The following is a 22,421-nucleotide window of genomic DNA, read 5'->3' as shown; positions in this document are numbered from 1 at the left end:
TGATTCTGGACAGGGTAGGTGTCTGGTTGGTGCCTGACTTCTCTCTCTGCTGACTGTTTCCCGTGTTAGTTTGTAAGCATGAGCTGATCACTAGACACTCAGCATCCTGAGGACGTAAGATCAACATGGTATTTACTCACCATGGTGCCCACTCGAGCAATGATCTTGGTGGTATCCACATGGTGGGTGCTTGATCAACACCTGCATAATTAGCATATTCATTCCCCAGAACTCATCCTTCTCACTAATCACTCATTCAATAAACATGTATTAAATTCCTTCTCTGGACCCAGCAATGGGGACAAGAGCAAAATAAAACCCAGCTCCTGTCTATAAGCATCTAAAAATCTATTGGGGGATCTATAGGGACAAAACAGGCAGTTATTCAAAAGTAGGTAGGTTCTGGGTCATGCGTCCACTTTTCAAATAGCTGTTGAGCATTTCCAGTATATCAGGCTTTGTCAATTACTTGAGATTCAAGGGAAATAAGACACATCTCTGAAAAAAAAAAAATCTGTGAGTTTTAGTATGTGTTGGGTACCTGGAAGGCAGGGAAAGTGGGCAGGAAAAAATTCACAAGCACCTAACACAATGCCAAACATACAGAATCACCCAGTAAATATTCATTAAATGAATGGTGACTAAAACATAATTACAGAATATGATACATGTCACAGCAGAAGCAAAAGGGTATTGTGGTTAATTGCTCGGAAATCAGAGAACATCTTTAAAAATATGATGGCACCTGAATCTTGCCTGAGCAGGAATGTGTGTTGAGTGGAGCATGAGATTGGTGGGGGTGATGGGGAAAAGTGAGGGATGAAGTTGAAATTAAAAAGTCTGGGACTGTGTTGCTGATGGCTTTGTATGACATACTAACAACTGAGAAACAATCAGCCCTGTCTTCTAGGCAGGGCTCTGAGCCTCTATGTATCTATGTTTTCACAGCAGAAAGTAGAAGGCACCACTCATCCACTTGATAACAGAGTAGACAGGAACATAGGGTTTAGAAGCAAGCAGACCTGGCTTCAAATCCCAGCTTTGCCACCTTTTTAATAGTGAGATGCTGGGTGAGTAACTTAACCTCTCTGAACGTCAATAGTTTCATCTCCAAAACAGGAATCATAACACCCACCCCAGAGGAGTGTTGTAAAATATCAATAAGCTAATGTACCATAAAATAGAGTGCCTGGTTTAGAGTGCGTATTTTTTAAATGGCTGTTCTGTTATCACTATTATAACAATTATTACTACTGTCATTATGTTTGGAATAATGTTGCTTCTCATCCATCCTCTACTGCCTACAAAGAAAGTTAACTGTGAGGCCTACCTTTTCCAGATTGGTCATCTCAACAGAGCAAGTGAATTTAGATCAATCATTTGATGGGAGGTGTGATTACTCACCAAGAGAAATCCTCCAAGAGCATGTGACCCAAGTTCCCTCAATGTACCATAAGGAGACTGAGGCTTGGCCCTGGTCCCACAACTGCTTAGAGAGAACTGGGTGAATCCCTGAGTCTCCAGACCTCTATCCGGTACCCCTCTGGGTACAGTTCACTACCTCCCAGTTTACTCTGTTGCTGTGGAGACAGGGCCAAGATTAAAATCAGCTTCAAATGCCAACCCTCCAATTCCAAGTCCTCCTCACCAAGCCCGCTCTGTAGGGGCTGCTTTCCTCACACTCTCTGCAGCCCCTACAGGCAGCTGCTCAGTGTCTGAGAATAGACTCTGCCCCTGAGCCCTCCTGACCCCTTGGGGAAGACGTGAGAGGCCCTGCTCCACCAGTGTCAGCTTACAGTGGGAACAAGGCCTGGGGACACAGCCAGAGACAGGCCACCACCAGCAGCGTTACTGCTTCGCCAGGCTCTCATCCCCAGCACAGATATCTGCTGTGCTGGCTGGCTGGCCTCCCCACAGCATGGGCTTGTTTCTCACCGGCAGGCCTCAGCAGGTCACTCTGGAGTCAGCCATCCTCTGGCAGGTGCTCAGGCTCCCATGGCTTCACAGAACTCCCCCCTTGGATTGGGGTCACTGCTCTCCTCTGGATGAGAAGCCCAAGGGGAGACCCTCAGCAGGACAGGAATAGCTCAGCTTTTCCCGGAGCTCCCCCAGTAGTTCTCCAAACCCTTCCCTGAGGGCTCAAATGGCCTGGACAAGCCAAGCTAAGTGCCAGGCTGCTATTCTGTCCCATTTGTGAAACTCAAGAACTTGCTATCCCACAGTCAAATTAAAAAATTCCTTATGCAAAAGAGGTTATTTTCTGCATCACAGATCCCTACCCACAACTGGCCTGTCTTACTGATAGCCAAGCTGTAGACTGGCCAAGGCCCCGTGGGAGTCAGCAGCCTAGCCAATGGGACTCTCCTGGACTGGATGGTGACTGGCCAGCTGAACCAATCAGATCCTCTTTCATGCCCTGCTTTATTCCTGTATACATATTGGGACCTTCTATGTTCCAGGAACTAGGCAGGGGGGTTCCAGTGACACACATGTAAAAGGGGCTTTGTAGATCCTTTTGCCCTTAGTAGGAACTCAATATATGACTCTATGCCTTATAAGTAACTTTGACTGGCTCTCAGATTTTGTGGTGACATATACACGTCTCATTTATAAGGTGGCCATTACTTTAAACAGACCGATAAATTTATTAGGGGGCCTGACTTCAAGAGGAGCAGAAACCAAACCCAATCTGGCTTAAGGAAAAACCAGAATTCACTGGCTCATATCTTAGAAGGTCAGGACTAGTATGTCCTCAGGAAATCAAATGATGATATCATCTCCCTCACCCTTCCCCCTCCCTCCTCACCCCATATCTCAGCTCCCTGCTTTTCTCCATGTGTTGGATTCATTCTCTCCTAAGATGGAAGAGTTTTATCCACACAGCAGGAGACCAGGCAGAAGCAGCTCCAGGCTTCATCAATCCAGATTAGCAACGCCCAAGGAGAAAGAAGATTTCTCTCTCCAAGAACCCAAGTAAAATTTCAAGAGAAGGACACAAATAAATCAAACTTGGATCACGTGGCCACCACTGAGCCAACTGCTATGACAAGGGAATGAGATACTACGATTGGTCAAGCTTTGGTCACATGACTCTCCTTAACCCCCCAGAACCAGATGCTGTGAAAGAGGAACAGTTCCTGAAAGGGAGTGTGTCCTTTTCACGGGAGAAGGAACAGATGCTGAATAGGATGGAGGGGAGAGAGCAAGGGAGAAATGTCTGTACACCAGAAAGAATAAAAGAAAAAGACTGTGTTATATAGAAGAAAAAGTAGGGAAGGCTTAACCAAAGAGTAGTTAGCTTTAAGTTTGTTTCTAATGGCCAGCTGCTTTAGAATATAGAAAGCATGAATATATTTTAAAATATATAACAGATTGGCAACTTTTATAGGACATATAAATGTGGTGATTCATCACAGAGCTTATTCCCAAGGGGACAGAGGACAAACCAAATATCTTTTGGGGGGAGTAGGAGAATCCACATCTTTTGAGTATCTGCTGGGGTGCTGGGCCTTGTGCCTCCACATTACTCATGAAGCTGTAGGGCCATCCTACGAGGCAGGTGTTATTGTTTCCCTCTATTTACAGGAGAAGGAAACTGATGCTCAAAGAAGTTTGAAAAAAAAAAAAAATCTCACTGGAGGCCCCACAGCAAGTAAGCAGTAAGAGCTGGGATACGAACCCAAGTTTATCTAATTCCAAAGCTTGAGCTCTTTCCACAAGTCCGTTCTGCCAGCCAAAGGCAAAATATAGCCAGATGAAAGGTGGAGGGGCAAACAATGAGTCCCTCTTCTATTTATAGACAGAGAACAAAACGAGACAGCCCCAAAAGGCAGAAGTGCCAAGTAGAGAAACAGCTTTTCCAGGTCCTTCATGAGGACATCCTTTGCTCCCAAAATGGAGATGGCACTCAAAAGTAAGATTACACGTTATGAAGTGTTGGCAATGGCCAGGAGAACGTGACCAAGAAAGAACAATGGATTCAGCAACCCAGGGGTCATGAGTGGCCTGCAAGAGGCTGCTTCAGTGGAGGAGTGTGTCCAGACCCCATATTTAAAAGGAATTAGAGCAAGTAACTGGTCTAGACATGGAGGCTTCAAAGGCTGACCTCATCATTTGAGAAATTTGGCAATAAATGTGATATTTATTATTATTTATTATTTAAAATGCATATTTTAAAATTACAGGGAAGCAATGACTGAAGGAGAAGGGTTAAAAATTCAGATTTTGATGAAAACAAGTGTTTACCTTATTTACAGACAGAAAAGTACTAGAAAGAATATGCCATTAACAACAGAAATAAAAACCCAAATTAATTTGACCAGCTGAAATCCTAGGCCAGGAACACAGTGAGTCTGAACACAGTTCTTTGTTGGTTTGTCTTCCTGACACTATTTTCCAGTCCTTTTCTGTGGGTGCCAGGTGCAGCCTGTTACCACATAAGGTGCCATATAAAGGGTCTGGCCTCTCTTACACTTTATTCCACTAGATGCAGTAGTTGATTGATTTGGTGTGACTCAAGCCAAGTCAGCCAGTCCCTCTCTAGGACTGACATATGGATGTTAGGGAGAACAGTCCTCTCTCTCCACGAGGTTAAGCTGGGATCACACAGCAAGAGACAGGTACAGGCAGCTCCCAGCCTCATCAACTCAGATTAGCTGGGCCCAAGACAAAAGAGGACTTTTCTCACCCAGTATTCACAGGTAAAATCCAAGAGAAGGCATGGACCTTGTGAAGGGAGCCCATTTTTAAGAGAATGAGGCCAGCCCAGAGAAGGAAAGAGACAGACAGACAGACAACATCCTTCAAAACTCTGAATTCAACCATATTTCCTCTCCATCCTAGACTCTCCCCCCCTTTTTTTTTAATAGAGTTTGAATTGAGCTTCTGTAGCAACCAAAGTAAAGCTCACTAACATAACTCTCATCCAAGCATCAGTTAACAGGATGGGGTGTTCTGTGAGTAGAAATGAAAATTATGACCTGCCAGAGCCACTGAGAATGAATATAATTTAAAAAAAAAAAAAAGACACGGGTCCCTGTCCTCAAGGAGTTCTAGTAGTGGCAAGTTCTTTTGCTCTCCTGCTATAAGTAGGAAACCTCTCAGAAATGTGGGTACTATCAGTGTGTGTGTGGACGGGGGGATGACAGGAAGAGTCTTATATAGTTGCAATCCTCTTCCAAAAGAAAAATAATAATAGCCAAGCTAATGATAGAACTTGACAAATACACAGAGAAGCCAGGGGGGTGGTACACAAAGCTCTGTATTTTAGACACTTCAGGGTCCACGGACCTCCTCAAGGGGCTTCCAGAAGTCTCTTCTCTTTCAGCTATCTGCTGCTCTTTCCTGGGGCTCCCTTGTCCTCTCGGCTGTGAGGGCCCCTCTGCCCTCCTTTCTGAACTCCCAGAAAACCAGTTCCATTCATTCCCATGAGCAGCTGGAGGGAGTCGAATCAGATTCCCTTGAGGAAGAGGCTTTGGATCGCTTCATCAGAAGCCTAACAAATTTTTCTCTACCTGATAATGCCACCTCTCCTCTTGTAGCACCTCTTCCAGGAGATATTGCTTTACTTTACCAAAAACATTCTCCCAAAGTAGAAGGCTAGAAAACAGAAGAGAATTGAAGAGAGATGAATACTCAGGCTCGTCCTTAGAAGTCAGCCTCCTGAGAAGACCACAAAGTGAAGAATTCTGGTCGGTCCCCCCTCCCTGTCACCACAAAACAATGCCAGCTCTTATGCTTGGCACATTGCTTACAAATGATAAAACTACACTTTACACCTAATAGATATCATTTTTTAAAATCCTACTATAAAATATTTTTTTAACATACATCAAAGACTTACAATAAGAAGAGGTTTTAAATTGATAGATTTCATTGGGTTATAGAATTATTTTCAAACTAAAAGACCACCTGCTCTGTCTCACATATGTCTCACATAATAAGGATAAAACCTTTCTGGTGGGCCATTTGGCCATGTGTTTCAAAAGACTTGAAAATGTTCATGGTTTTTTTTTTTTTTTTTTTGGTTTTTTTTTTTTTTTTTTTTTTGCGGTATGCGGGCCTCTCACTGTTGTGGCCTCTCCCGTTGCGGAGCACAGGCTCCGGACACGCAGGCCTAGCGGCCATGGCTCACGAGCTTAGTTGCTCCACGGCATGTGGGATCTTCCCGGACCAGGGCACGAACCCGTGTCTCCTGCGTCGGCAAGCGGACTCTCAACCACTGCGCCACCAGGGAAGCCCAGTTCATGTTTTTTGATCCCTCAATTTTAATTCCAGAGCATGGCCTCTCTGAGCCTCAGTTTCCTCATCTCTAAAATGGGGATGATAATAGTAGGTACCTGATAGGCTGGTTGTGAAGATTAAATGAAATATATGTCATGCCTTAGAATAGTGTCCAGCATATGGTTATATACTATACGTGTTAGCTAAGTAAGTGATCACAGATAGGAGTAGAAATACATCTCAGTATTATTTCAATCAGCAAAATTTTAGAAAAATGTCTAATAATAGGTAATAGGCTAAAAATAATTATGGTGCATGCATAAGATGGAAAACTACATAGCCACTTTAAAAAATCATGTCATAGAAGAATTTTAATGATTTGGGAAGATGTTCATAACATATTGTTAGGCCAAAGAAAACAAAATCAGGTTTCTTTTTTTTTTCTTTTTTTTGGAGGGGGGTTTGGGGGGCCGCACTGTGCAGCCTGTGGGATCTTAGTTCCCTGACTAGGGATTGAACCCACAGCCTCAGCAGTGAAAGCGTGAAGTCCTAACCACTGGACCGCCAGGGAATTCCCAAAATCAGGTTTCAAATGGTATGTACAGTATGATCCAAATAAAAAAATAAAAACTACAGGAAATACTTCAAAGTGCTACTGGCAAGTATCTCTAAGTTGATTGTTCAGGCTTGCCTGCACACTGGAATCAACTCTGAAATTTAAAAAAACACTAATGATACAGGACCCCATCCATAGTAATGCTGATTTAATTTGGCCTGAGATGTTGTTGCCTGGGCCTCAGGATTTTTATTTTCTTCTGTGTGCCTGGTTTCTTTCTGCAAATTTCTTCCCGAAATTTTCTAATATAAACATGTATCCTTTTTATAATTAGAAATTAAAACCATAAATCCTATCTCAAAACATTTCAATTACTCCCGTGAGTAGCTGACTAAGCAGCTATGCCAGTCCCTGGTTTACCAGGTTGTTTTCTTCCAGGGAGGGCTGGGATAGGAAAGCTAGGGGAGCTGGAGTTGGCAGAAGATTGAGAGGAGGCAGATTCAGAGCATGAGTCACTGCCCTGCAGAACAGACCTGGGAGGGGGCACTCGATGGTGGTGGGGGGGCCCCAAGGTGAGGATGCTGGACCCTTGAGGGGCTGGGGCAGGAGACAAAGAGCCTATGGCTATTGTAAAGCAACTATACTCCAAAAAAGATGTTTAAAAAAAAAGAGCCTATGACCAGCTTCACTAGCTGAGCAACTGTGCGCAGACAGCTCTGTTATTTATGGCCCTTCCTGTCTGAGGCCTTGCTCGGTGCCCATCGTGATACTGGGGTTTCATTTATGTATGTCAGAATCATGCTTTCTCTTTTTCAGCATAGGCTCTTGGTAAGCACTGAAAGGAGAGGGCACAACAAGGAGAGAGGAAGCAAAGGAAGGTCCACAGCTGCTAAAAATAATGAAACTGACAAAAAGTCCAGGGCTACTGGTATTTTTTTCTCTCTGTGTCTAATATTAAACGTTTTGGGTCTGATGATTGAGCTTCTTCAGACAGTATAGCATTTTTTTTCCATTCATTCAGCAAGTCCTTATTGAACTCTTACTATGTGCCAAGCCCTGTGCCAAGTACTTTTCATCATGTAATTCTTATCTAGAGCTTTAAACAAATGACCCAGGTGCGGTGGTTAGCTTGCCTTGTACAGATGAAGGATTTGAAGCTCAGGGAAGTTAACGGCCTAAAATCGCCCAGCCAATGTTACTCATCACCATCATCAGAATGGATGGCTACCATTTACTGAGCACCTCCTATGTGCCAGGCATTACACTAAGAACTTTATACTCATTTTTCATTAACCAGCCCACTCCCTTACCCCATTCCACCTCCACCCCACCCCCCAACAATAGCCCTATGAGACAGTGGTTATTATTATCCCCAATTTACAGGAAAGTAGTCACATAGAGGGAAATTTACCCAGCTTTTAGGCAACAGCAAAGGATTTATATCCCAAAGTGTCAAACTCCTGGGCTCTTATTCTTAAGCCCTAAGTTATGGAGTGTCCACAATTTAGTGACCAAGCTTCAGAGGCCAGGCTTGATGCCCTCAGTAGACAGTATATTAAATGTCCATCGACAGATGAATGGATAAAGAAGATGTAGCACATACATACAATGGAATATTACTCAGCCATAAAAGGAAATGAAATTGAGTTATGCGTAGTGAGGTAGATGGACCTAGAGTCTGTCATACAGAGTGAAGTAAGTCAGAAAGAGAAAAACAAATACCATATGCTAACACATATATATGAAATCCTAAAAAAAAAAATGGTACTGATGAACCTAGTGCCAGGGCAGGAATAAAGACGTAGACATAGAGAATGGACTTGAGGACACAGCGGGGAGGAGGAAGCTGGGGCGAAGTGAGAGTAGCATGGACATACATACCCTACCAAATGTAAAATAGCTAGTGGGAAGCAGCCACATAGCACAGGGAGATCAGCTCGGTGCTTTGCTACGACCAGAGGGGTAGGATAGGGAGGGTGGGAGGGAGATGTAAGAGGGAGGGGATACGGAGATATATGTATGCATGTGGCTGATTCACTTTGTTGTACAACAGAAACTAACACAGTACTGTGAAGCAGTTATACTCCAATAAAGATCGATTAAAAAATAAATAAATAAAGATACATCAATTTAAAATGTTCACCTGTCTTGGCCTGTTCTCAGTACCTGAGACTGCTACATCCTACAAGCAAATAGTGTGAGAAGCTGGAAATTTACTCCAATCTAACTTGCTTTTTTAAAAAAAAAAAAACTCTAATTCTCCTTTTAACTACTCTTTCAGGCATGTGCCCATTATCATCCAAAAAGCCGTGGCAGAAGAGAAATTATGGGAAGATGAAAGAGAAGGCAAGAAAAGGGCACCTGCTGGTTGCCACGGTGAAATGTTCACAGGAAGCAGAAGACAGCCATTAGCATTCAGTTTAATGGTGTGTTTAGCCCCATCCATAACTGGAAGTGTGTTTACTGCTTCATATTTCCTTTGTGAGAGGGAGCCACAAATCTCATTCTCCATATTGAGAGCAAGTTAATGGTTCGAATTATGCATTTACTCACACTATTCCTCAGCCAAAGGATGGGGCAATCAGAGTTCCCCGGTTACCCCAGCTGTGCAAGCAGATACCTCGAATCCTGGTCCCAAGGGGTTATTGATGATCCAGAACTGCTAGGGATGTGGCCCAGACTACCACCACACCGAAACTGAAATGGGGTCATGTCGAAGCCCCAGGAACACTTCATCCCAATGCTTTCCATTTAAATGGCACTTCACAAGCTGTTTATCGACCCAGCACCCTGCAGTGTTGTCAAGCTCCATTGCCCACACACTGCAAATGGGGATACTGAGATAAAGGTACACCACCTGCAGTGTGAATCAGCCCCTTCCAAGGAGGAAGTGGAAATGTTCCTAACCATGAGGAATTTGCTAACCTCCTCCTGACCTTCTTCTGCTGCTCCGGTCGTCCTCAAGCTTGGAAACCTATCAGAAACACCTGCAAAGCTCCACCTCCATCCAAGATCAAGAGCATCAAAGTCTGTGGGGGTCAGACCAGGCATCCCTAGCTCATGAATGCTCCTCAGGTGATTCAGGTGTGCAGCAGGGAGTAAGAACCACAGCTCCCATCCCTCCATGGTCTCCACTGCCCCTGACTTATACATCTGGCATTTTACTCCCCCCTGCCAAACAGACATCTTCATCAAGCCAGAGTTTCCGGAAGACAGTGTGGTTTGGTGGTAAGCATGTTGCTGCTGAGGCCTGGCTGGCCTGGGTCTGAATCCAAGCTCTGCCACTACCTGGCTATGGACAAGTAACTCAAACATACTGGGCTGCAATCGTCTCATCTGCAGAACCAGGATGGGAATAGTGGCCGCCTTAGAGGGCTGTCAAGAGCATAAAGTTCCAACACACACTTAGTGTTAGATAAATGACAGCCATCACCACAGGTAACCCCGATCTAAGCCATTTCCTATGGAAAATGAGGGGAAGGAGAGCTGTCCTGGCCCCCTGCGTTTCCATTGTGGGCAAATGAAGCAACGCCCAACTTAATATTCTCAAAGCACGGTTTTCAGCACGCAGTGGAAGGATGGATTTTCCCCTTGCTTAGAGAGAGGCCTGACAGCAGCAACAAGGACCTCAGACTGTGTATTTGAACACAGTCTGAACAACCCTGCCCTTCTCTTTTCAGGCCCTGAAAATACTGAGGCTGGGTATTCAACCCAGATGTAAACTAGGGGAAAAAACAAACAAAAATGAAAAACCACCAATTACCTGGTTTGGGGCAACACAGATAGATTCAGATAACTGTCCTGATTTTCCAGTTTCCACATAGGCATATAGGTTCCTCACAGACAATAACAAATATGCATTGAGGGTTTGCTGTATACCAGAGCCAAATTGTTCCCTTCCACATGTTGTCTCATTTAATTCTCACAACAGGCCCCTAAGACAGATACTATTTTAAGTCAGCGACCAAGGCTCAAAGAGGTTATATGATTTATCCAAGGTTACACAGTAAGGGCAAACTTGGGACCTAAAATCTACAAGCCCCAATCTTAAACAATATACTGTACCCCCTCCCAGGTTTCTGTTGGGCAGAGTAAATATGTGGTGATCACCCCATGACCAGTGGGTTGCAAAGGCTTACCTGCAACCAGGCGCCAATCCCCAAAATCCAGCTCAGCAGCCTGACTGTCACTTACCTCCCCACACTCCCTGCTCCTTTGTTCACTGAAGGGCCTTTGGGAAATAATAACAGCACATTTGCACAGAGGTATTGGAGTCCCACAGAAATATCACATTACCTGAGGACCACCCCCCCATCATCACGATGTCAGCTTATGAAGCAATATCTCAACCTCTGCTTGTACGACCCTTCAAAGCTAGTTCCTACCTCTGATTACATTCTATCCTCCAAACAATCCTGTATGTAGCTGTATTCCCATTGCAAAGAAAAGACAAATGCAAGAAGGAGTGAAAAAGTAGGGACAGAAAAGAAGCCAAGCATTCTGCCACCTAGTTGTTCTCTCTCTCTTCTTTTTTTTCTTTGCCTCTGTTGTACATCTTTAGGGAGGTGATATCATATATTGTAAGAATGGCAAATAGACAGCACATGTACCACTACCATTAGACATCCCACCTCACCCCTTGCAGACATTACTAACTGATCTCAGCACTCTTCCCACTAAGTCAGGAAACTGCTTCAAAATTCTTCTAGCTAAAGGGCTCCTGGAAGCAACCTCCAATCAATTAATGCTGGCACTGCAGATAAAGCATATTCTATTCCTGGCATAGTGATTAAGAGCCTATATACTTTGTCAAACCCATATTAGAATCCCATCTCTGACTGTGTGACCAGGAACATGTTACTTAACCAGACTGAGCTTTAGTTTTCTTATCAGTAAAATAAAGATTGTCATACTTCCTTGAGAGAACTATCATTAAGAGGAGAAATGCCTATACTTCTCTGGGCTCCTTGCCCGGCGCAGAGAGAGTGCTCGGTAGATGTTATATATCCATCCCATTCCTTAATGAACATTTTTTGAGCATTACCATGTACTACCCTGCCAGGAGCTGGAACTACAGGAATGAACAAGTTAGATAAGGTTCCTGATCTCATGGCACATTCTAGTGGAAAGAGCAGGGTTTTTTGTAAATAATTGCTTATCAAATAATTTCAGCTTGTGATAAGTGGTATGAAAGAATAGGGCTGAGTGATGAGATAAAGAACATCTGGGCAGCAACATGGGGGAAGTCTCAGACACTACAGAAAGTTTCACCCCTCTCAAGTGCCAGCCCTTGAGTCCCTGGCAGAGGAAAAAAAAAAAGGGGGAAATGCGACGAAGAGGTATTTTGTTTTTTGTTTTTCTTTTTTAAAATTTTTATTTTATATTGGAATATAGTTTGTTTATTTATTTATTTATTTTAACATCTTTATTGGAGTATAACTGTTTTACAATGGTGTGTTAGTTTCTGCTTTACAGCAAAGTGAATCAGTTATACAGATACATATGTTCCCATATCTCTTTTGAATCACTGTGATGGTAAAGGAGGCAGGTTATTCATGGTGCCTCACCCCGCCACCCTCAGGCCCTCTCCTGTTTGATTGGCTCTAGCCCCAGGATGAGAGAAATAGAACACTCAGGGCTGTATTCATGTGTTCTGATGAGGCCCCTTTTAAGTCTCGGCTAATCTGTTGCAATCAGCCTGCAATCTGCTGTGCAGACCCAGCTACCCCAGCAAATGAGCCCTGGCCCCCGGGAAGCCAGCCTGGCACATGACCCCCTTCTTCTCTCATCACCCCTCCCCCTTCCCTGCTGCCACCTCCACAAGTTCCTCTCTCCACTTTCTCTTACCCTCCTCCCCTACTTCCCCATGCCTGTGGGTGCACAGCCCTCTGAGGCTTTGCAGCCCCTTTGACAACTACTCGCTGGAGGACTGGATTTCATTCCCAGGTGTGGGCTCAGCAGCCTGAGACAGAGATAAGAATCAATGCCCAAGAAAGGGACATCTTAGGGAGATGTAGGTCTGGGGGCCACCAAAGGGTGACCCTAAAGATATGTGTTCATTCAAAGGAAGGCATAACCAGATAATAATCACCTGCATGTGTGTGATGCTTGACAAATCATTTTCATAGTATCTCTCTTCCAGCAACCTTGAGAGGCTTTAGGCAGTGGGAGGAAACTAGAAGCTTAATAGTACCAAGTCTTGCTCAGGGCTTTTCACCTGGCCAGTGGAAGAGCCAGGACCAAAACTTGTTTTGTTTTGTTTTTTAAACAATCCCTTCCCCAACACACACACACTCAAAAATCCAGAGTTTTCTCCCACTGCATCAGTCAGGGTTCTCAAGGAATTAGTTCACATGATTGTGGAGGCTGGCGGGTACAAAATCTCTAGGGCAAGCTGGCAGGCTGGAAATTTAAGTAAGAGTTGATGTTATAGTCTTGACTTTGACATCCATAAGGCAGGCCACACAGATTGGGAACTCGGGGAGGATTTCTATGTTACAGTCTTGAGACAGAATTCCTTCTTCTCTGGAAAACTTCAACTGACTGGATAAGGCTTGCTCATATTATGGAGGGTAGTCTGCTTTCCTTAAAGTCAACTGATTGTAAACGGTAATCACATCTACAAAATACCTTCACAGCAGCAATGTCTAGATTGATGTTTGACCAAACTGGGCATCATAGCCTAGCCAAATTTACCATAAAAAACTCACCATCACATTCTCCTTGGATCATTTTCATGCATCATTTCACTTGATCCTCACAATAACCTATGAGGGCGCTGCTTTCCATTTTACAGATGAGAAAACCAAAGAGATATCTCTTTATCTCAAAGAGATAAAGTCACTTACCAGGTCTCTCACACAGCTCAGGTGACTAAGCCAGGACACTACCTCCCATTAGAGAGACTTCTCAGGATCCCAATTTATCCCTAAGGAAGGCAACAATTTATACATAATGTCAGATAACTATAAAATAATGAGACTTGTGTTCGGCATAAACATATCAGAATTTATACACAACGTAGTGAAGTGATCCTGAAAGGCATTCAAGCAATGCTTCACTTATTTATAGATGCCTCTCTGGGCCTTCTTCAAGACATTTAAGGGATACACAGAGACTGTCTGGAAGAATACATATAAAACCTGGAAGGATAGCTGGGTGGCCAGTGGACAAGGATGGGAAACTGACTTTTCACCGCTTATCCTATAGTGCCCTTTGAAATGTGAACCGCGCAAATGTGTTGGTTACTCAGTTAATGAAATTAAAAATAAATAAGTAAAAAACACAACAAAAAAATTTTAAATGAGCCTACAAGGACCTCAGCCTCATGACTGCATACTTGTACTTTGCTCTTGACACAGAAAAAAGCATGAGGCAGGCAGCCGTGCCAGCCAACCTGTTCATCAACACTCAGCTCTCAATGACTCTGGCTTCTTCCAAAAATCAGAACCACTCTTAAAGAATGAGGATTTGCCACCAGTGAGGATATTCAAAGAAACTGCTTCAGGCTCTGAAAACAATTCCAAGAGGAGTTTGAAAATCCTTTTGAGCAAAAGCAGTGTCATTGAAAAAAGTATGCATCACCCCCAAGGTGGTGCTTTGAAGGACAAGAATTCACTGGGCTGTGTAAATTCAAGTTCCATTCTTTTTCTTTTTTTTTCTTCTTCTTCTTTTTTTTTTAATCTGTCACACTACAATCTTCAAGTACCTGATCAAGTACCACATGAAAGAATTAGACCAGAATTGCAAAATCACATTCCTTCAGGCAGGAGGTATAAATATTTGAAACTCTCAGGGACTATGATAACAGGGACTTATGGAGACCACAGGGAAAAGACCCTGCCTGCCCGCCTGAAGCACCCACGATCTACTGTATTTAAAGCAGTGTGCTGGGCAATGATCTCATCTCGGACCAGATTTGGCCATAGTCTACCATTTTACCTCCAATGAACTAAGGATTTCTCTTTATGGACACGAGAGAACTGAAGCCAGCAGAGAGTTACAAGGAGGAAGATTTCAGATCGCTGTAAGGACTATAAGTTTAAAAAGGAGACAGCAGGCCCAAAATGGAGGCACTTATGCTAATCCCAACTCACCAAACTGTGACATAATACCTAACTTAATTACAGTTTCAACCTCTTCCAGGAGTGGGATCTTAAACCAGTAAACTTGGAATTACCTGGTTAGCACTAATGAGTTAATCTGCCTGATAGACTCTTGCTGTCCCATAAAGGAAGGTGATTTTGCCACAAACAGTCCACTCTTTGCTAGTAACTTGTCCTGCCCCCTTCTGCCTATAAAATTCTTCCATTCTGTACAGCTCTTCAGAGCTCCATTCTTTGTGCTCGATGGGAAGCTGCTCAATTCATGAACCACAAATAAAGCCAATAAGATTTAAAAACTTTATTCAGTTGAATTCCTGCTTAAGGATGGGATCATGTGATCCAGGCCTGTGCAATCATTGTAATTTTATCCCAGGGGGCCACAGTGATTGGTTCAGGGATGTGCACATGACATAAGGTGGTGCAATCAGAGTGAGTACAGATACCTGCATGGTAGTTTCAGGAAAACAACCCTCTTTTCCACTAGACTTGGACATGGAAGATGTAGACATAGAGATGCTGGCAGCCATTTTGCCACCATATTGAGCCTAAAAATGAAGAATACCTGGAGGACAGAGAATGTAAGAGATGGAGAGAGACTGGGTCTAGAGCCTCCAGATCAAACTTTCTTTGGATTTTTCTGTTATGTAAGATAATATACTATTTTGCTAAAGTCATCTTGAGTTCTGTTTTCTGTCATTTATCACCAAAATAGTTCTAATGAATATATGTGCCAGTAGTAATGTGTTCCTTTGGGTTTGAGAATTGAGAGATTCTAAATCTTCCAAAATTCCCCATGAAGATGTAAACACTTTGGAGAGGGAGACCGATAGAAGGGGAAGAATCTAAGACTTATAAAGATGGCAGGGGCTTCAGGAATTTCCTTTTCAAAAACCCCAGTGATTTTCAAGTTTTATTTCAACAACAAAATGCTTTTTCAGAGGATGTCATGCACAGAATCCTAGATAGACATGAAGCTATCTTTTCCTGCTCATTGCACTCTGGTTGCACAAGTTCAGTGGGAGTGCCATTAGGCCTTTCCACATGCTGTTTCTACTATCTAAAGACTTTTCCTACTCACCATTTTCCCCCACTCACCCTAAGCCAGTTCACTAAATAAACTATCAATCTCTGGATAATTCAGATTAAACGTCAGGTCCATTGAGATGCCTTCTTTGAAGTGTGAGGTTGGGCTCCCTGCTAACATGCTACCTTATCTCCCTTTACATCCCACGATAGCACACAGAATATGCTGAGTTGCAAACTCACATCTCTATCTGCCTGCCCACCTGGAATTTGGCTCTGAGGGTACAGATTGTGTCTTGCACACTTCCACGTATGACATATATCATGCCCAGAGGTATTTGATAAATGGATGAGTGAATAAATGGATGAATGTGACCTTGTGCCCCCAGGAAGCAGTAGCCATCTTCTTCTTCAGATCAAAGGTCATGTTTTAACCTCAGCTCAGAGGCTGAGTTACAGAACTGACAATTAAGAGCAGTCTTCCCTACTTGCCCACAAACTGTCCTTCCCCATTCTGTTTTTGACAATTCTACTTGAAAGTTTCCTTTCTTTGAGTTAAGGGATAGCAGTCTCTTCTCTAAGCACAAGCATCCTTTGGATGAGTGACATCAAATTCCATTAGGATGTAAGCTCCATGAAAGCAGGGATTTTCTTGTCTCTGTTTTGTACACTGAATAGTGTCTGCCCATAATAGGGGCTCTATAAACCTTTGTTAATAAATACATGAATCAGAGAGCATTCAAGTTTGAGGGAACTTAGAGAGCAGATTGTTCGATGATTTCCAAAGGACTGTTCAATTTTAAAGATTCACAGCGCACATTAAATAGTAAAAGCTGGGCTTCCCCAGTGGCACAGTGGTTAAGAGTCCGCCTGCCAGTGCAGGGGACACGGAATCAAACCCTGGTCCGGGAAGATCCCACATGCCACGGAGCAACTAAGCCCATGCACCACAACTACTAAGCCTGTGCTCTAGAGCCCACGTGCCACAACTACTGAAGCCCACCCCCACGGGCCCCCATTCACCTCAACTACAGAAAGCCCACATGCAGCAACGAAGACCCAATGCAGCCAAAAATAAGTAAATAAATAAATTCATTTTTTAAAAACAGTAAAAGCTAATAATTCCTGTGGTAATGATGCCTGTTTAAATTTGTTCAGCCCAGTGTTTCCTAAATTTATTTCGCCACAGAACATTTTTTTGTTTGTTTGATGGCTTTAGTGCAATACCTATCAACATCCCATGAAACTAATGTTCCAAGCAACACACTTTGGGAAACGTTACCCTAGTCCAATTTGCTCATTTTTCAGTGGAGTCAAAATGCTTTACACCTATACAATGTTTGTTTGTTTGTTTTAATTTCAAAGGCTTGTTTTGGTACTATCTCTTTTAAGCCTCACAAAATTCTGAGAGATCACTGAGATAATATCCCTGTTTTGAAGATAAAGAAATAGAGGTCCAGAGGTTAGGGATTTGCTCAAGGTCACACAGCTAGTTAATGACAGAGATGAGAAGAGAACCCAAGTCTCATATAAATCCAGTTATCACCAATGAACACCTTAGCAGGTGTCTAGCCAACCTTTTTCCATACCAGGAAAGCATGTTAAAAGCAGCATTTTTCTCAACGAAACCTGGAATGGATCATTTTTGCTTGAGGAAGACAGAAATATTCAAGAATATCAGAATTCTTAAGAATTTGGATTGATTTTCCTCCTTGCTGACAACCTCAAAATATTAAGGATGACCCCAAGAATCCTGCTTACCCTTACTGTCACATGTATTCAAGCCCAGAGGTGGCACCTTCATGGCATACATGCCATCCCAGCCCCTCCCTTGACCTAATTCAGTACCAGCCACTAAGGCTGGGCATGGCCTGAGATTTTCTGAATCAAGCACTTCAGGCAGCCACTATAGACAGAGCAGAATTAGCCCCAAGATGAAGTCTATTTGGCATCTTTGATTCTTCCTTCTATACTGTCACCTCAGGCCAATGGACTCTGTAAAGGTATTCCTCAAAGTGTCAAGTAGGGTTTCCTTTTTATTTGCCTGGAGTATGCATCTTTCAAATTTCAAGCACTGACAATAATTTTTTTTTTTTTGCGGTACGCGGGCCTCTCACTGTTGTGGCCTCTCCCGTTGCGGAGCACAGGCTCCGGATGCGCAGGCTCAGCGGCCATGGCTCACGGGCCAAGCCGCTCCGCGGCATGTGGGATCCTCCCGGACCGGGGCACGAACCCGTGTCCCCTGCATCGGCAGGCGGACTCTCAACCACTGTGCCACCAGGGAAGCCCCTGACGCTTATTCTTATAAAAATAAAGTGATACATATATACGAATACATATATAAATGAAAGAGCTTTGGAACCAGAGAATTATACTATTAAAGGCATTATTACTATGGTTATTGCTCTTTTGATTCATCTGTATAGACTAGTGCCAGCATACTTTATCTTTCTACTTCTAATTTAGGTCCATGTGTTCTAACTATTAGATGCTCCATCCCAAGTAGCCTCAAATAATTTTTAAAAATCAAAACTAAATTGAGCATCATTTTAAATAGGCCTTTGATTAGTGCAGCATTTATAAATGTTTACTTAAAGTAAAGGGTAACTAGATACAAGCTGAAGAGCAAAGAACACTCAGTTTAATTCCAACTATCACTGGATTTAGCACCTCCTTTAGACGTGGACAAGAGGGGCCCTGCCCAGGCCCCTGCACTTTAGAGTTCCCTCCTCTGGCCACACCTCTCCCCATGGAGTGAGGACTCCCAGGCCCCTAGGGAACTTGTCTACCTGGCTCCTGCACCCACCTCTTTCTTGCCTAAATGGCCCTGAGTTCACTTCTGGGACCATGCAGACCTCTTGCCCAGGGTCCTCTTTCCTGAGAGGGTATGGATGTTGCTTGGTGTGGGGCTGGGTGTGCACTCACCTGCACTCAAAGCCCCTTGTGGTTCAGGATGGAGAGTGGAAGGGAAGGAGGGGCACCCAAGTCAGACTCTCCCTACCCCGCCATGTTCTACGGGGGAACTCCTCTGAGGGGTTCAAGAATTCCCAATTCAAAGCCGGCCTTCCAGAGCATTATGAAGGTCTACTTATCCAGGTAGGAGGATGGAATATATTTTATTTAGCAGTCTCCTGGCTTGGTTTACACATTTTAAATATTCATACATATGTAAGTGAACCTCTATTTGCAGTTAGTCTCCCTCTGGGCCCGGAAAATCTTAAATATGGACCTGATTGGAACTTTCTGTACCTTTTAGTTTTCAAGACAGCCTTACCTGATTTTTTTACATGTGATCTGTCACTCAAGGTCAATCTGATATATAATCCTAACTCTAAATGGAACATGCAATGGTAGTTCTGTCTCAACATTTCACTCAAACAGGCATTCATTTATTTACTGAACACCCAGAAGATTCTTCAGCTTTATGAGGGATTTAAAATTTATCCGACGGTTTACTTTTTTTCAATCAAATGCTATAACATAGGTAGAAATCCTTGTAAACTGCAAAGTGCTATTCAAAAGTAAGGGATTTTTATTTCTATCTTTCGAAAAAAAGATCTTACAGAGAGGACAGGCTGTGATTTCCTTCATCACCATATGACTGGGGTTGTTAGAGATTTCATTTGTGATTCCAGTCAGAAGCATGGAAAAATGAATGACTTTAAAAACTACCCTGGTTTTCCCATGTTCTTCTCATAAATGTGTTTATTTGGGCTCCTTATCACTGAGGAAACACACTTGCTTAAGTTAAATGATTTTAATTTCACATCCTGCGGGAGAATGTACAGAAAGCCACAAGCAGTACCAGCAAATGTATGGCCTTTGTATGTTTCCAAGTTTCTAGATTGTCTCCAAACATCCGAGCAGGTGCTCAACTTTCCCTGAAGCCTGGAGGCATATCAAGGCTGAGGAGAGCGCATCATTGCAGAGCAAATCAATCAAGACTGGCTGAGAGCCCATGTGAGTTTCCAGGGGGCAGCAGACTTTGCAGACCAGGAGAGCCCAGGATAGAAGGAAAGAACTTCGCTAAAGAGTTGCTTCTCAATTATCCAGGCAGTAAAACACAGGAAAAATAGAAACCTGGGGAGGACACAAGTTTTATTCCAGTTGAGAGTTCCTGCCCTCTTCTCCCACTAAACCCTTCTAACTCAGACACAGAGAAGCAGGCAGTAGACTTGAGAAACTGCATTTCTCAAAACCAATTGCTGTCTATTGATCTCTTAGGGCACTTGGTTGGAAGAGATTTACTATTCTATATATTTTTATTGAGCAGCTACTATGTACCAGGTTCTATTCTGAGCACTGGGAATAATGGTGAATAAGATGAATATGGTCCCAGCACTCATGGAACGTTTTTTACTCTTTAAAGAGTGGCCTCAGGCTTGCCTGGTGGTGCAGTGATTAAGAATCCTCCTGCCAATGCAGGGGACACGGGTTCGAGTCCTGGTCTGGGAAGATCCCACATGCCGCGGAGCAACTAAGCCCATGTGCCACAACTACTGAGACTGCTCTAGAGCCCACGAGCCACAACTACTGAGCCCATGCGCCTACAGCCCATGCTCTGCAATAAGAAAAGCCACAACAATAAGAAGCCCGCACACCACAGCGAAGACTAGCCCCCACTCCCCACAACTAGAGAAAGCCCGCGCACAGAAAGGAAGACCTAACGCAGCCAAAAATAAATAAATTTTTTTAAAAATAGTGGCCTCTTTGAGATTTCTTCACTTCTCCACACTTAACTCCTCCCCCCACCAAAAAAAAAATTTTTTTTTGGACAGGTACCAGAGTGCTACCAAGGAAATAAACCAGGAGGTGTAATAAAGGGTTGACTGGAGGGGGCACTGTATTAGTCTAGGTGGTCAGAGAAGGCATTTCTGAGGATGTAAGCTCTGAACCAACACTTGGATAAAAGGAGTAGGCAGGCAGCCCTCCAGGGTGGAGGCCCTTTCAGAGTGGCTGAATCCTGCCTACCCTCCAATGTGCCTACCCAGCCCATGGGAAACACATTCATCCTGTCCCACAAATGACACAGGACTGTTGCTGCCACTGCTCCCCTCCCTCCTGACTCCACCATCACAGACAGTTCCAGCCAGCCTCCTGCCTGCAGAGTCTTCTAGGCAAGAGGATGCACCCTCAGTACTTCCAGATATTCATTCTAGAGTTCTCTTATTTGTCTGGAAGTGGTAGTGGTGGTGGGGAAAACCAAAGTGCTCTCCTAAGACATCCCCTCTGTTAACCCCATCTTCTCCAATTTCTGGTCTTCCTCTTACGTAGGCTGGAAGTAAGCAATAGATAGGAGGCACCATTTTTGCTGACTCTTAGTAATTCTCCATGGATAAGTCTAGTGTCTAGCACCTTTTTTTCCCCCAGAAATCATGAGTACTTATCACTCACTACCCTCCACTCTGGGGACTTAGTTAAGCCTCTGAGAATACAGTGAAAATCAATTTAACATCCTGGTACATTGGTTGATGAGCTTAGAAGCACTCGATTTTGTTCCATCAGTCATATCCAAGAAGTAACAGGATCTCCTTTCCTCTCCAAGAGAGGTAACTTCCCCTATGGACAAGCTGGTTGACACCTTGGGGCAGGGAGAGAGATTAGGTTCTTCCTTGGATGTCTGACTGGTGGTCTCAGCAGGAAAGAATGCCATCTTCCACTAGTGATGTCTGCTCTGCGTTTGGGAGAGAGAGTTGAGGCTCAAGTACCATGTATTTGCTATCCCTGGACTAGGTAGGGTCTCATGTTTGTAAAAACCTCATGTATTGATAGAAACAGCCTCAGTAAATGCTAACCTCTGCTGGACCATAATGAAGTCCCTTCCAGACTAGCATGAGAATATGAATTACTCCATCACTGTATATTTTTCTGCACCATTCATGTTAATGAGATTTGCTTAAATAGACAGATATAAATGTGCATACATTTTCAGTCTTTCTTCAGAGGAAATGTGTTTGGGGGCATTTTATCTGCAGAATTGGATCTGATCCAATTCTGGGCCTTGCCAGGTAGTTACTTAGGGAAAATTGAAAACAATTCTGTGCTATGTAAACTTTTCAATAAGCTCAACATCCTCTCACAGAAAGGTTACCCCTGCCCACTGTCCCATGAATGTGCACCATTGCCTGGACCTGAGGCCACATGGCCATGACAGCATCCAACCAATCAGAGCTTGGCACCAACCTGGCTGCCTGCCAAGCAGACACCCATTGATGGTTGTTCATGTCAGCAATCCAAAATCTCTAGTCCAGACTTATCTCTAGTCCTCGTGAACAGAATACTTAATAGCCACATAAGACCATTTTAAAAAGTGACTCACCCATGGTTAATGACCAACAATAAAATAATACAGTTATAACCCATTGCATAAATGTCTACAAGTAGGAAAGAACTTGACAAGGGCAGAACATTAGAATCAAATTATGCAAATAGAGGAAAAGAGTGGCTTTCTCTGGAAGAATTTAGTTTGTTTTATGCCTGACTTTTGGCTAGTCTTACAGTCCCCAGAGAAGCTT

Source organism: Kogia breviceps, chromosome 4 (assembly GCF_026419965.1).
Source record: "Kogia breviceps isolate mKogBre1 chromosome 4, mKogBre1 haplotype 1, whole genome shotgun sequence".
NCBI lineage: Eukaryota > Metazoa > Chordata > Mammalia > Artiodactyla > Physeteridae > Kogia > Kogia breviceps.
The sequence above is the reverse complement of the archived record's forward strand: the minus strand, read 5'-3'. Positions refer to the sequence as shown.